Below are 13,426 nucleotides of genomic sequence, written 5' to 3' on the forward strand. Positions count from 1 at the left end.
TTCCCTGGTGGCACATGATAAAGAATCCGTCTGCAATGCAGGAGACCTGGGTTCGATCCCTGGGTTGGGAAGATCCCCTAGAGAAAGAATGGCAAGGATTTGACAGCATTCCAGTTCCTTTGATATTTTTGATGAAGGGATATTTGCAAAGTGAAACCAACTGTGCAGAGAAGAGCAAATCTACCCACTGGCAGTTTAATTTTGATGCCCTTGATCTGATTCCAGTTCAGGAGTTACATTTTGAGTATGGATTTTTCTCTTAATTCTTCAGCTTTCCTTCTCTTTAACTTGGATAAGGTCAATTAGATCCAGAGAAGAATTTCCACACCTAATATGAAAATGCAAATGATTGGCTTGCTGTTCTTGTGAAAAATACCAGAAACTGCATGTGTATTATCTTACCTTGTAGAAAAAAGCCAATTTGATAATTACAAGCTGCTTTCTGCAGCTGCGAATGCCCCCTTTGAACCAATAAAAAACATCAGGAGGCCCAATCATGAACATTCTCTGAAAATTCTATTTACAAAATGTATGCCTTAACAAACTACCTCACAGCTTCCTGGGAATTAAAGTCAGACCTGGTAAAGAAACAGTTTCCTAAATGGGCTTTGCTCACATAGGGTCTCCTGTACTCAACTCCCAACAGAGTAGAATTGGCAGGTTTTCTTGAAAGTTCTATAACAATTTTCTATTTTTACATATAAACAGTCTAGCCAGTGTAATCATCCAAAACTAAAGTCTCGATGGGTTTTATAATAACTATTTAAATGATACTATACCTTAAGGTAATACCTACAGTTTGTTTGCAAAATTTTCACAGATGTAATTCCATCTCACTTGAAACTTATTTTTATCGCTTCTCTTAGTTGTCTATTCTTAATTGTTTATTCCTCCCCAAATATTATAAGCTTTTTAAGAGCAGAATAAAGCCCCATTTCCCCCATAAGTCTTAATACTTAGTTAACTCTTCATATATAATAATTGGTTGAATATTCAAATATACCAATATAAGAAAAAAAATTGAGCTAAAATTGCACAACTTAACATTTAAAATCAAGTCCTTATTTCTCCTTTTAACAGGAGTAAACTCCAGGAATTGGCAATGGACAGGGAGGCCTGGCCTACTGCAGTCCATGCGGTCGCAAAGAGTCTGATACAACTGAGTGACTGAACTGAACTGAACTGAACTGAAAGCAGAAGCTCTGATGAAGTGAGCTTTAACCCTACTACAAGTGAAAATTTCACTTATTTTTATATTTTTTATAGCCTGTGAGTGTGAAATCTTCCAATAAAATATACTATGCATTTACATTGTTATACAACATTTTTCTTAGTAAAATTAATAAAACACATAGATATATCAAATTCAGGTATAAAATTTAGCCAAATTGTATACTTTGAAAAAAAGCTTGTTTTTTCTGAAGTAAAGGTCAGCATTATGAGATGTGTAGAAAAGATGCCATGGATTCTAGAACATTGTAATGACTCCAGCAAAACTACAACTAAATAATCTGATAGTTTTTCTTGAGGACTCCTTGTGATGGAGGGTACATTTTCTCTCTTTGCAGCTTAAGTTTAATGAGACTGAAATATATTTAAGAACACTGATGAATTTATTTTACCAGTTCAGCATGTATGAACCCTATTTCACAGTCTAAATCTTTCCAGGAATATCCAAAATTGCCCTATTCCTATAGATTCATCTCAGATCCTATGCAATATAGGAGGCTGAGAAAATTGTTAAGCAAAACAATAGCAGAAGAATATGCAATCATTAGGAAGTTGCAGGGTGATTCTTCCTGTCAAAAAAAAAAAAAAAAACCAAGAAAAGACTGTGTATCTAATGCTGTGTATCATCTGTGTATCTAACGCTTGTGGTAGGGTTAAAGCTCACTTCATCAGAGCTTCTGCTTTCAGTTCAGTTCAGTTCAGTTCAGTTGCTCAGTTGTATCTGACTCTTTGCAACCCCATGGACTGCAGCAGGCCAGGCATCCCTGTCCATTGTCGATTGCTGGAGTTTGCTCAAACTCATGTCCATTGAGTCGGTGATGCCATCCAACCATCTCATCCTCTGTTGTCCCCTTCTCCTCCTGCCTTCAATCTTTTCAGCATCAGAGTCTTTTCCAGGTGGCCAAAGTATTGGAGTTTCAACTTTGGCATCAGTCCTACCAATGTATATTCAGGACTGATTTCCTTTACAATGGACTGGTTGGATCTCCTTGCAGTCCAAGGGACACTCAAGAGTCTTCTCCAACACCACAGTTCAAAAGCATCAATTCTTTGGCGCTCAGCTTTCTTTATACTCCAAGCCTCACATCCATACATGACTACTGGAAAAACCATAGCTTTGACTAGACAGACCTTTGTTGGAAATGTCTCTGCTTTTTAATAGGCTGTCTAGGTTGGTCATAACTTTTCTTTCCAGGAGCAAGTGTCTTTTAATTTCATGGCTGCAGTCACCATCTGAAGTGGTTTTGGAGCCCCCAAAAATAAAGTCTGGCACTCTTTCCCCATCTATTTGCCATGAAGTGATGGCACCAGATGCCATGATCTTCATTTTCTGAATGTTGCACTTTAAGCCAACTTTTTCACTCTCCTCTTTCACTTTCATCAAGAGGCTTTTTAGTTCCTCTTCACTTTCTGCCATAAGGGTGGTGTCATCTGTGTCTCTGCCATTATTGATATTTCTCCTGGCAATCTTGATTTCAGCTTGTGCTTCATCCAGTCCAGCATTTCTCATGATGTACTCTGCATATAAGTTTAATAAGCAGGGTGACAATATACAGCCTTGATGTACTCCTTTTCCTATTTGGAACCAGTCTGTTCCATGTCCAGTTCTAACTGTTGCTTCCTGACCTGCATACAGATTTCTCAGGAGGCAGGTCAGGCATCTGGTATTCCCATCTCTTGAAGAATTTTCCAGAGTTTGTGATGATCCACACAGTCCAAGACTTGGGCATAGTCAATAAAGCAGAAGTAGATGTTTTTCTGGAACTCTCTTGATGTTTTGATGATCCAGCAGATGTTGGCAATTTGATCTCTGACTCCTCTGCCTTTTCTAAATCTACCTTGAACATCTGGAAGTTCACGGTTCACGTACTATTGAAGCCTGGCTTAGAGAATTTTTAGTGTTACTTTACTAGCGTGTGAGACAAGTGCAATTTTGCGGTAGTTTGAGCATTCTTTGGCATTGCCTTTCTTTGGGATTGGAATGAAAACTGACCTTTTCCAGTCCTGTGGCCACTGCTGAGTTTTCCACATTTGCTGGCATATTGAGTGCAGCACTTTCACAGCATCATTTTTTGGATTTAACATAGCTCAATGGGAATTCCATCACCTCCACTAGCTTTGTTCATAGTGATGCTTCCTAAGGCCCACTTGACTTCACATTCCAGAATGGTTGGCTCTAGGTCACACCATTGTGATTATCTAGACTTTTGCTTAGAAGGGCTCAAAGATACTCACTCCTGGTCTGCTCTATTCATTCTCAATTGTGGGCTCTATGTGATCATTACTTCATACTGATCTATCACAACTGTGGTCTCCTTCAGTGATAAGTTCTCTAGATAGTAATTGCAGAAACTGTTTAATGTTTGCAGCTAAAACTTTTCAAAGTTTAAATCCAGAATTGAGTATCTGACCTTTTCCCCACTTGGCTTTTCAAAAGAAATAACCTTTAGGTAAAATCATCTGTTTCTAATATTTACTGTATTTTCTTCTTTTGTGTTACATTACCCCCTCCTCCCCTTTTTTTGAGTCAAGGAAGAAAAATTAAAGGAAAAAAAAAAAACCTCTTAAATGTAAGAGCATTTGATTGTATTGCATTATGTCATTTCCTGTGTACATTATCAAAGTCCCATGACTTTAGTAGCTCAGAGTCATGATTTATAAATTAAGCTTCATTCTTCATAAGATGTGGTTTATATTAGTGCATAATTATATGGGGTCCTCTTCTTTTTCTTTTCATGTATCATTCTTTATTTTTTCTATCCTGCCAACAGATTATAAATGGGTAGAAATTATTCATGTATTGTTTTTCTTTTATATATTCTGTAGCTGAGGACTTTGTAAGCTATCAAGGTGTACCTTATTGTTTAGCTGAAATAAGTATGGGTCTATCTGAAAAAGCTTCTATTTCATCCAAGGAAATTACTGATGGAAAAAACAAATGGTGGATGATGTGGAAAATGTCCTATCAACCTGCATAATCCATTTATATAATGATAGCAGATTTGTCTCTGGTGGTACCCTCTGCTTCTAGTGTTCTATAATTATGGATATTCAAATAGGAACAGTGCAATAATGATTGCTTTGAGCACGCTAAGATATTTATATCTTAAGACAAGGGCACCTACCTCTCTAACTGCATTTCATGCTAGTCTTTCCCTAGATCAGTAATTAGCAAACTTTTCTGTAAATGGCCAAATAGCTAATGATTTTAAGTTTTGCAAGTCATACCGTATTTGTTGCAACTAGTCAAGTAGTGTTTTTTAGTGGTATCTGACATTTATTGAAAATAAGAAGTAAAATTTGTCCAGGTAGTGTTGAGGAGTTGGGTAGAGTACAGGAGTTCTTCTGTTGACCAACAGATGCAGGACTTAGAAAATACTCCAAATTCTGAAGAGATCTAGCATCTGGAAAAAGTGATGGTGAGAGGAGTTGGCTGCAAGGCACCCCTGGGACCTGGCAGTCATCTAGAGGAGTAGAAAATGTCTCTGAGGGTGGGAAGGGGGAATGGGCTTCAGAGAAGGTGAAAGGCTGTCCCCCTGGCAATGATTCTGAGCTGTCTGAATCACTGTTTAGGGACTATGGCCTGCTAGGTACCTCCTAAGTGAGCTCAGATCACTAAGCTCAGGTCACTAAGCTCAGATCATTGTGGTTTCTTTGTGGGATGTAGTAGAGGATGATGGCAACAACATCCAACGTCTGCAGACAGATTCAGGTCTGCTAGTCTTTTCTACCAGCATTTCTCTGCTTCACAATGTCAAAGAACCATAGAAAGTAGTAAACAAACATGTGTGACTGCGTTCTAATAAAACCATCTTAAAAGCATAAATGAGAGTTAGCCTGAGGGTCATCATTTGCCAACTTTGCTCTAAGTCATTATGCACTGAACAGGGAAAGTTCCAGGCTTCCCTGGTGGCTCAGACAGTAAAGAATCTGCCTGCCAATGCAGGAGACCTGGATTCAATCCTTGGGTCAGGAAGATCCCCTGGAGAAGGAAATAGCAACCCACTCCAGTGTTCTTGACTGGGCAATTCCATTGCCAGTGGAGCCTGGCAAGCTACAGTCCTTGGGGCTGCAAAGAGGTGGACATGACTGAACAACTAACACAACACAGGAAAAACGGCCTCCCTACTTCTTGTGCTGCTCCACCACTTTGGATATTCTTGTCCCTGCTTTTCCACATTCTTGACTTCTTTTCTTCATTCTGATCTACACTTAAATGAAATGAGGCTCAAAGATAGGGAGACATTCTGATCTACCTACAAAAAAACCTAATTTATGTCTGTAGTCCTGGTGTAATTACTGATGTGAAACCTGTCACTTTGAAATGTGATGTGATTGGAATGATAAATTATTGGTCAAAATTATGAGTCACCCTGTTCATAAAAGAATTCTCTGATGATTCTATGTAAACTAGGAAATTAGCCGATCATCCCTGGTGGCTCAGATGGTAAAGCGTCTGCCTACAATGCAGGAGACCTGGGTTCGATCCCTGGTTAGGGAAGATCCTCTGGAGAAGGAAATGGCAACCCACTCCAGTACTCTTGCCTGGAAAATCCCATGGACGGAGGAGCCTGGTAGGCTACAGTCTATGGGGTCACAAAGACTCGGACACAACTTAGTGACTTCACTTTCACTTTCTTTCCACTATTTATATAGGAAACACTAGAATTTGCATTTTTAGTGCTTTCTTTTTATCATTTACTGTGTGCCTCTCCCTAGTGGAATAAAAGTCTGTATGGGAACAGAGTCAAGTCTGCTCCATTCATGTTGCATTTCCACTCCAAATATACTACATGCAAGATATAGTGTACCCATACACAAAAATAAACTCAAAATGGATTAAAGATCTAAACATGAGACCAGAAACTATAAAACTCTTAGAGGAGAACATAGGCAAAACACTCTCCGACATAAATCACAGCAGGATCCTCTATGACTTACCTCCCAGAATATTGGAAATAAAAGCAAAAATAAACAAATGGGGTTTAATTAAATTAAAAGCTTCTGCACAACAAAAGAAACTATCAGATCAGATCAGATCAGTTGCTCAGTCGTGTCCGACTCTGCGACCCCATGAATCACAGCACGCCAGGCCTCCCTGTCCATCACCAACTCCTGGAGTTCACTGAGACTCACGTCCATCGAGTCAGTGATGCTATCCAGCCATCTCATCCTCTGTCATCCCCTTCTCCTCCTGCCCCCAATCCCTCCCTTCCAATAAGTCAACTCTTCACATGAGGTGGCCAAAGTACTGGAGTTTCAGCTTTAGTATCATTCCTTCCAAAGAAATTCCAGGGCTGATCTCCTTCAGAATGGACTATAAGCAAGGTGAAAAGACAGCCTTCAGAATGGGAGAAAATAACAGCAAATGAAGCAACTGACAAACAACTAATCTCAAAAATATACAAGCAACTCCTACAGCTCAATTCCAGAAAAATAAATAACCCAATCAAAAAATGGGCCAAAGAACTAAATAGACATTTCTCCAAAGAAGACATACAGATGGCTAACAAACACATGAAAAGATGCTCAACATCACTCATTATCAGAGAAATGCAAATCAAAAACACAATGAGGTACCATTTCATGCCAGTCAGAATGGCTGCGATCCAAAAGTCTACAAGCAATAAATGCTGGAGAGGGTGTGGAGAAAAGGGAACCCTCTTACATTGTTGGTGGGAATGCAAACTAGTACAGCCACTATGGAGAACAGTGTGGAGATTCCTTAAAATTCTGGAAATAGAACTGCCATATGACCCAGCAATCCCACTGCTGAGCATACATACTGAGGAAACCAGAATTGAAAGAGACTCATGTACCCCAATGTTCATCGCAGCACTGTTTATAATAGCCAGGACATGGAAGCAACCTAGATGTCCATCAGCAGATGAATGGATAAGAAAGCTAGAAAGCTGTGGTACATATACACAATGGAGTCTTACTCAGCCATTAAAAAGAATACATTTGAATCAGTTCTAATGAGGTGGATAAAACTGGAGCCTATTATACAGAGTGAAGTAAGCCAGAAAGAAAAACACCAATACAGTATACTAATGCATATATATGGAATTTAGAAAGATGGTAACAATAACCCTGTATGCGAGACAGCAAAAGAGACACAGATGTATAGAACAGTCTTTTGGACTCTTGGGAGAGGGAAGGGGGGATAATTTGGGAGAATGGCATTGAAACATGTATAATATTATAAAAAAAACGAATTGCCAGTCCAGGTTCCATGCAGGATAAAGGATGCTTGGGGCTGGTGCACTGGGATATCCCAGAGGGATGGGATAGGGAGGGAAGTGGGAGGGGGGTTCAGGATTGGGAACATGTGTACACCCGTGGTGGATTCATGTTGATGTATGGCAAAACCAATACATTATTGTAAAGTGATTAGCCTCTAATTAAAATAAATAAATTAAAAAAAAGATATAGTGTACCCAATATATAATTGGGTAAATATATAAATATTTGTTAAATGATTTCAATCTGGGCATAGTGAAATTCTTTCTCATTATTATACATTATCCACAATGACAATTTTTTTCTAATATATATAGCTTAATATTAGAGATTTTTTTTCATCCTTAATAGAGAGTTGGAGACAGGCTTCCAAACTAATTGGCCTGACAGGAGTAGGATCCAGAGTTTTGCATGATGGATCCTCCTCCACCTCCTTCCATGGATTTCTGGGCAAAAGTGTTCTGTACATCTCTATACAAAGACCTACCTGGATAGTCAGAAGATGGCAGTGTTTTTTAAATGATCCTAATTTAATCTCAGTGGTCTTCCCTTTCTCCAAGAAAATCGAACCTATCATTGGGTTGAGAATCTTTTAAAAATCCCCAATATCTGCGACACCTTTTCCCTAGCACTTACTGCTTTTTAATGTAAAGGAATATGATTTTTCACTCTTTCCAGGATGGTTGGTGGAAATCCCATTTGATCAATCTTGTTACATGGATGTGGTGATATTCACTAGGAGGAAAGGATTTTGTTTGTTTGTTTGTTTGTTTTAGCTAAAAGTATTTGGAAAGCTGATATAATCCAAATTGTTTCCATGATGTCAAAATGACAAACCAAACCTAAAGTTATATAATTATGAACATAAAAAAAACCCCTAAACATGGAATGCAAAGAATTTACTTATAGGTAGTATTTTATAAGACAGCCAATTTCTCATGATATCAAAGATTATCAACATGAACCAAAACACACAATTGTGGCTTCCTATCAGTTCTGAATTATATCCATAGAGATAAGTGACTAAGGACAAATAAAATGGAGGGAAAGATGGTTTGACTATTAAGTGGTTGCTAGTAGGTATGTCACAGATACAGCAAACTTAAAAAGGGACCAATACATGTTGTGTCTACAATGGCCTAATGAACTACAGAGAGATTTTAAGAAATGAAGATTGTAAATTCCAGGAAGTAGTCCAGTTAAACTAGTAGAAATTTAAGCAATGAGGTCACGGTGTAAAACCCTCATTCTGTATCTTGTCAACTACTGTGCCTCACACCAGCCTTCTCTCAGCCAAGGTCATATGCTTTAGTAACTTACATGCATATAGTGCTTTTAAACCCTTTCATATCTATTTCAGCCATCTGATCCTCACAACAACCTGTGAGGTAAGTAGGTTTAGCAGCTGAGAAAGCTGATGTAGAGAGGTAAACTAAAGTGTCTCCTATCAGTGATAAAGCCAGGGCTAGCTAGCTCTGTGCACTTGGCTGCATCCTTCTTCTACTGGGCCACCCCTTGTATTTCTAAAAGGTCTTTCAACTAGTAGAGACGCCTAGGAGCAGCCACTAGCACACATGTTCCTACCACTCCACACATTAACTGTCCATTTACTCTGTTTTGTCTGAGGACACAGAAAAGGAGCCAGGGTATCAGGAGGCGTTGGTTGGACCCAGGCTCTGCCAGTGTAGGAAATACACCCTTGCATGATCAGCTCCTAACTTTTGGTGTTTGAAATTGACCTCTGAAGCAACTTTTCAAGTCCCAGCTGGAAAGCCCCAGTTGCCTCTTCCACTGCTGTGGCCAAGCGTCTGACCACGACCACTGCACCCCTGCGGAGCTCACTGGCAATGTCCTGCTGACTGCTGGCCTCCTCGCCAATGGCAATCAGCTGGTCCAATTTTTCTTGCTCCTGCTTTGAAAATTCTCGTGTCAACCTCCTGTTTTCTGTCAGCTCAGCTGCAATAGTCCTGGCCACTGACCACCTTCTTCACTGGGGCCACTTGGGAGGGGGCTCACTGGTCAAAGGCCTATTCCCACCAGAAATGAAAGGAGCCCTGGAGGAGGAGGCTGGAAGCTGCTGTGCTGAGGCTACCTGATGAGTGTTTCAGCTAGAGCTGGAGCAGGAGCTGGGCTTACCAGACAGAGCTAGTCTGGTCACGGGGCTGCTCTGACAGGGAGCAACTGCACCATTGTAAAGGTGGTGGGAGTTGCTGTAGCTGGGGGTCCCTTGAGAGCACCCTGCACCCAAGGAGTTATCCCAGGAGTCCTCTAGGTCACTGGTTTCTGGCATCTGGTCACTGACCCTCAGCTGCCAATCCTCATCTGATTGCTTCACTGTTTTCAAAATAGGCTGATGCTCTGCTCCCTGAGTCCTTTTTGCTCCCAGAATGCTAGTCCCCTCCTCCCCCGTGGTGTCAGGGGATGCTAAATTCAGGTCACTGTTCTTGGCCCAAGCAGCATCCTCCATTAACTTGTCTGTATCAGTCACTATCTGATTTCAGATAAGCTGATTCAACATATCATAAAAGGGACAGTGTGGTGAATTACCCATACTTGTGGTGTGGGCCACATAGGTCTTTAAATATAAGTTCTTCAAGACTTTGAATAGCAAGGAGAGATAAGAAAGCCTTCCTCAGTGATCAATGCAAAGAAATAGAGGAAAACAATAGAATGGGAAAGACTAGAGATCTCTTCAAGAAAATTAGTGATACCAAGAGAATATTTCATGGAAAAATGGGCACAATAAAGGACAGAAATGGTATGGACCTAATAGAAGCAGAAGATATTAAGAAGAGGTGGCAAGAATACACAGAAGAACTATAAAAAAAAGATCATCATGACCCAGATAACCATGATGGTGTGGTCACTGGACTAGAGCCAGACATCCTGGAATACAAAGACAAGTGGGCGTTAGGAAGCATCACTATGAACAAAGCTAGTGGAGATGATGGAATTCCAGTTGAGATATTTCAAATCCTAATAGTAGATGCTGTGAAAGTGCTGCATTCAATATGCCAGCAAATTTGGAAAACTCAGCAGTGGCCACAGGACTGGAAAAGGTAAGTTTTCATTCCAATCCCAAAGAATGGCAATGCCAAAAAATGCTCAAACTATTGCACAATTGCACTCATCTCACATGCTAGTAAAGCTCAAATTCTCCATTACAAGCTACAACAGTACATGAACCGTGAACTTCTAGATGTTAAAGGTGGATTTAGGAAAGGCAAAGGAACCAGGGATCAGATTTACAACATCCACTGGATCATTGAAAAAGCAAGAGAATTCCAGAAAAAACATCTATTTCCACTTTATTGACTATGCCAGAGCCTTTGACTGTGTAGATCACAACAAACTGGAAAATTCTTCAAGAGATGGGAATAGCAGACCACCTGACTTACCTCTTGAGAAATCTGTATGCAGGTCAAGCAACAATTAAAACTGGACATGGAACAACAGACTGGTTCCAAATAGGGAAAGGAGTATGTCAAGGCTGTATATTGTCATCCTGCTTATTTAACTTATATGCAGAGTACATCATGAGAAATGCTGGGCTGGAAGAAGCACAAGCTGGAATCAAGATTGCTGGGAGAAATATCAATAATCTCAGAAATGCAGATGACTTCACCCTTATGGCAGAAAGCAAAGAACTAAAAAGCCTCTTGATGAAAGTGAAAGAGGAGCGAGAAAAAGTTGGCTTAAAACTCAACATTCAGAAAACTAAGAACACAGCATCTGGTCCCATCGCTTTATGTCAAATAGATGGGGAAATAATGGAAACAGTGACAGATTTTATTTTGGGGGGCTCCAAAATCACTGCAGATGGTGACTGCAGCCATGAAATTAAAAGACTGTTGCTCCTTCGAAGAAAATATTTGACCAACCTAGACAGCATATTAAAAAGCAGAGATATTATTTTGCCAACAAAAGTCCATCTAGTCAAAGCTATGGTTTTCCCAGTAGTCAGGTATGGATATGAGAGGTGGACTATAAAGAAAGCTGAGCACCAAAGAATTGATGCTTTTGAAGTGTGGTGTTGGAGAAGATTCTTGAGAGTCCCTTGGACTACAAGGAGATCCAACCAGTCCATCGTAAAGGACATCAGTCCTGAATATTCACTGGAAGGACTCATGCTGAAGCTGAAACTCCAGTACTTTGGCCATCTGATGCGAAGAATTGACTCATTTGAAAAGACCCCGATGCTGGGAAGATTCAAGGCAGAAGGAGAAGAAGACAATAGAGGATGAGATGGTTGGATGGCATCACCAACTCAATGGACATGAGTTTGAGTAAACTCCAGGAGTTGGTGATGGACAGGGAAGCCTGGAGTGTTGCAGTTAATGGGGTCACCAAGAGTCGAACAAGACTGAGCGACTGAACTGAACTGCCTTTGAATCTGGAGCTGCACTGAAGCATGGTGCGGCAGAAGTCTTCCTGCTACATCCGCTTGGACACGGCCTGATAGACATCTGCGTTGTGATTCATGGTCTGCAGGCACTGAATGTACTCTGCCTTGCCTAGTGGGGAGAGAAGCCTGCATATCTCCTGTCTGTACCACCGGAATCCTGCACGTCTATTGGAAGTTGCCATGGCAGACTGGGAAGAAAGGCTAGCTGGAGGAGGCTCCCGGGCAGGAGAGTGCTGACCTGAAGGTGTGAGGAATTTCTGGGTGCTCCAGTCTATCTCCAAGAGCCAGCCGCTTCTTCCCTCTGTAGAGCTAATTGCTGAGAAGCCAGGTCTGAGGACTGCATTTCTGGCTGGAAGGCCACAGAGGAATGCAAGTTACAGGAGCAGTGTAAGGATAATTGTGGCATTAAGTTAGGCAGAGCTACCTGTAAGTAGGTTGCAAAGAGGCAGGATGCCAGGGCTGAGAGAAGCCCAACTTTGGGAGGTCACTTAGGATGGGGACCGGACCAAGGGCTACAAAGGGCCTTACTGGCTTGGTAACAAGGGGACCAGCTTCTTCACAAAAAGTAGGATGCTTCCAAGGCTGAGACCTGGAACCACTGTGTGTCTTCTGCCAAGGATCTGCTTGATTTTCATTACTGAGTTTGAAATATTTCTTATTCTACTTTGTTTTGCTGCCAATCCAACAACATCTTCATTTTTTGAGTAAGCAACAACAGCTGGAGTAACTCTGTCGCCTGCGTCATTTGCAACCACGCCAGCCCAACCATCCTTATGGATGGCCACACAAGCTGATGTGCAGCTCAGGTGAATCCCAGTGGCAGCCGTGAGGCGGCAGAGAAGCTGGCAGCACTCAGGAAAGCAGTTTTGTATTACTATAAATATGCAAATTATAAATAAGAATATAACAATCTTATACAGTCTCAAACTGTGGGAATGCATTTGTGTCTGTAGCTGAAAATGCAATGTATTCTTGCTAATTAAAATGGATTTTTATTAGTCTTAGGATGCTTCAACAAAGAAAACAAATGTTTTTACTTAGCTGGGGAACTAAGTAACTTGAAACAAAATTTAGTAGCATTCAAAATCTTTCATTTACTTCTAAATATGTAAATATATTAATATTTTATCTCAGATCCTTATTTGACTTTTTGAATATGTTAATTTCCTTTAAAAAATCTCTATCTCCAAATAGACAACTACTGCCTCCATTTTATGGAGAAGGCAATGGCACCCCACTCCAGTACTCTTGCCTGGAAAATCCCATGGACGGAGGAGCCTGGTAGGCTGCAGACCATGGGGTTGGCGACTTCACTTTCACTTTTCCCTTTCATGCATTGGAGAAGGAAATGGCAACCCACTCCAATGTTCTTCCCTGAAGAATCCCAGGGACTGGGGAGCCTGGTGGGCCGCCGTCTATGAGGTCGCACAGAGGCAGACACGACTGAAGCGACTTAGCAGCAGCAGCAGCAGCCTCCATTTTAAGATTGGGAACTAATCAAGTTGCTGTGCCTTTTTAAAAATATATTTTCTTTTGTTAAGAGGAAGC

The 13,426-nt window shown here is 40.7% G+C and overlaps 1 non-coding gene and 1 pseudogene across 1 annotated transcript; one reads left to right on the forward strand and one right to left on the reverse strand.

Moving 5' to 3' along the window:
- The first annotated feature begins 5,659 nt into the window (after positions 1-5,659).
- Positions 5,660-5,731, forward strand: TRNAC-ACA (transfer RNA cysteine (anticodon ACA)). Its single transcript has one exon. It is a non-coding gene; the product is annotated as a tRNA-Cys (tRNA).
- Positions 5,732-9,168: 3,437 nt separating this feature from the next.
- On the reverse strand, positions 9,169-12,132 carry LOC132346171 (myb/SANT-like DNA-binding domain-containing protein 7; annotated as a pseudogene).
- Positions 12,133-13,426: the final 1,294 nt, after the last annotated feature.

This window comes from Bos taurus, chromosome 9, assembly GCF_002263795.3.
Source record: "Bos taurus isolate L1 Dominette 01449 registration number 42190680 breed Hereford chromosome 9, ARS-UCD2.0, whole genome shotgun sequence".
Lineage (NCBI taxonomy): Eukaryota > Metazoa > Chordata > Mammalia > Artiodactyla > Bovidae > Bos > Bos taurus.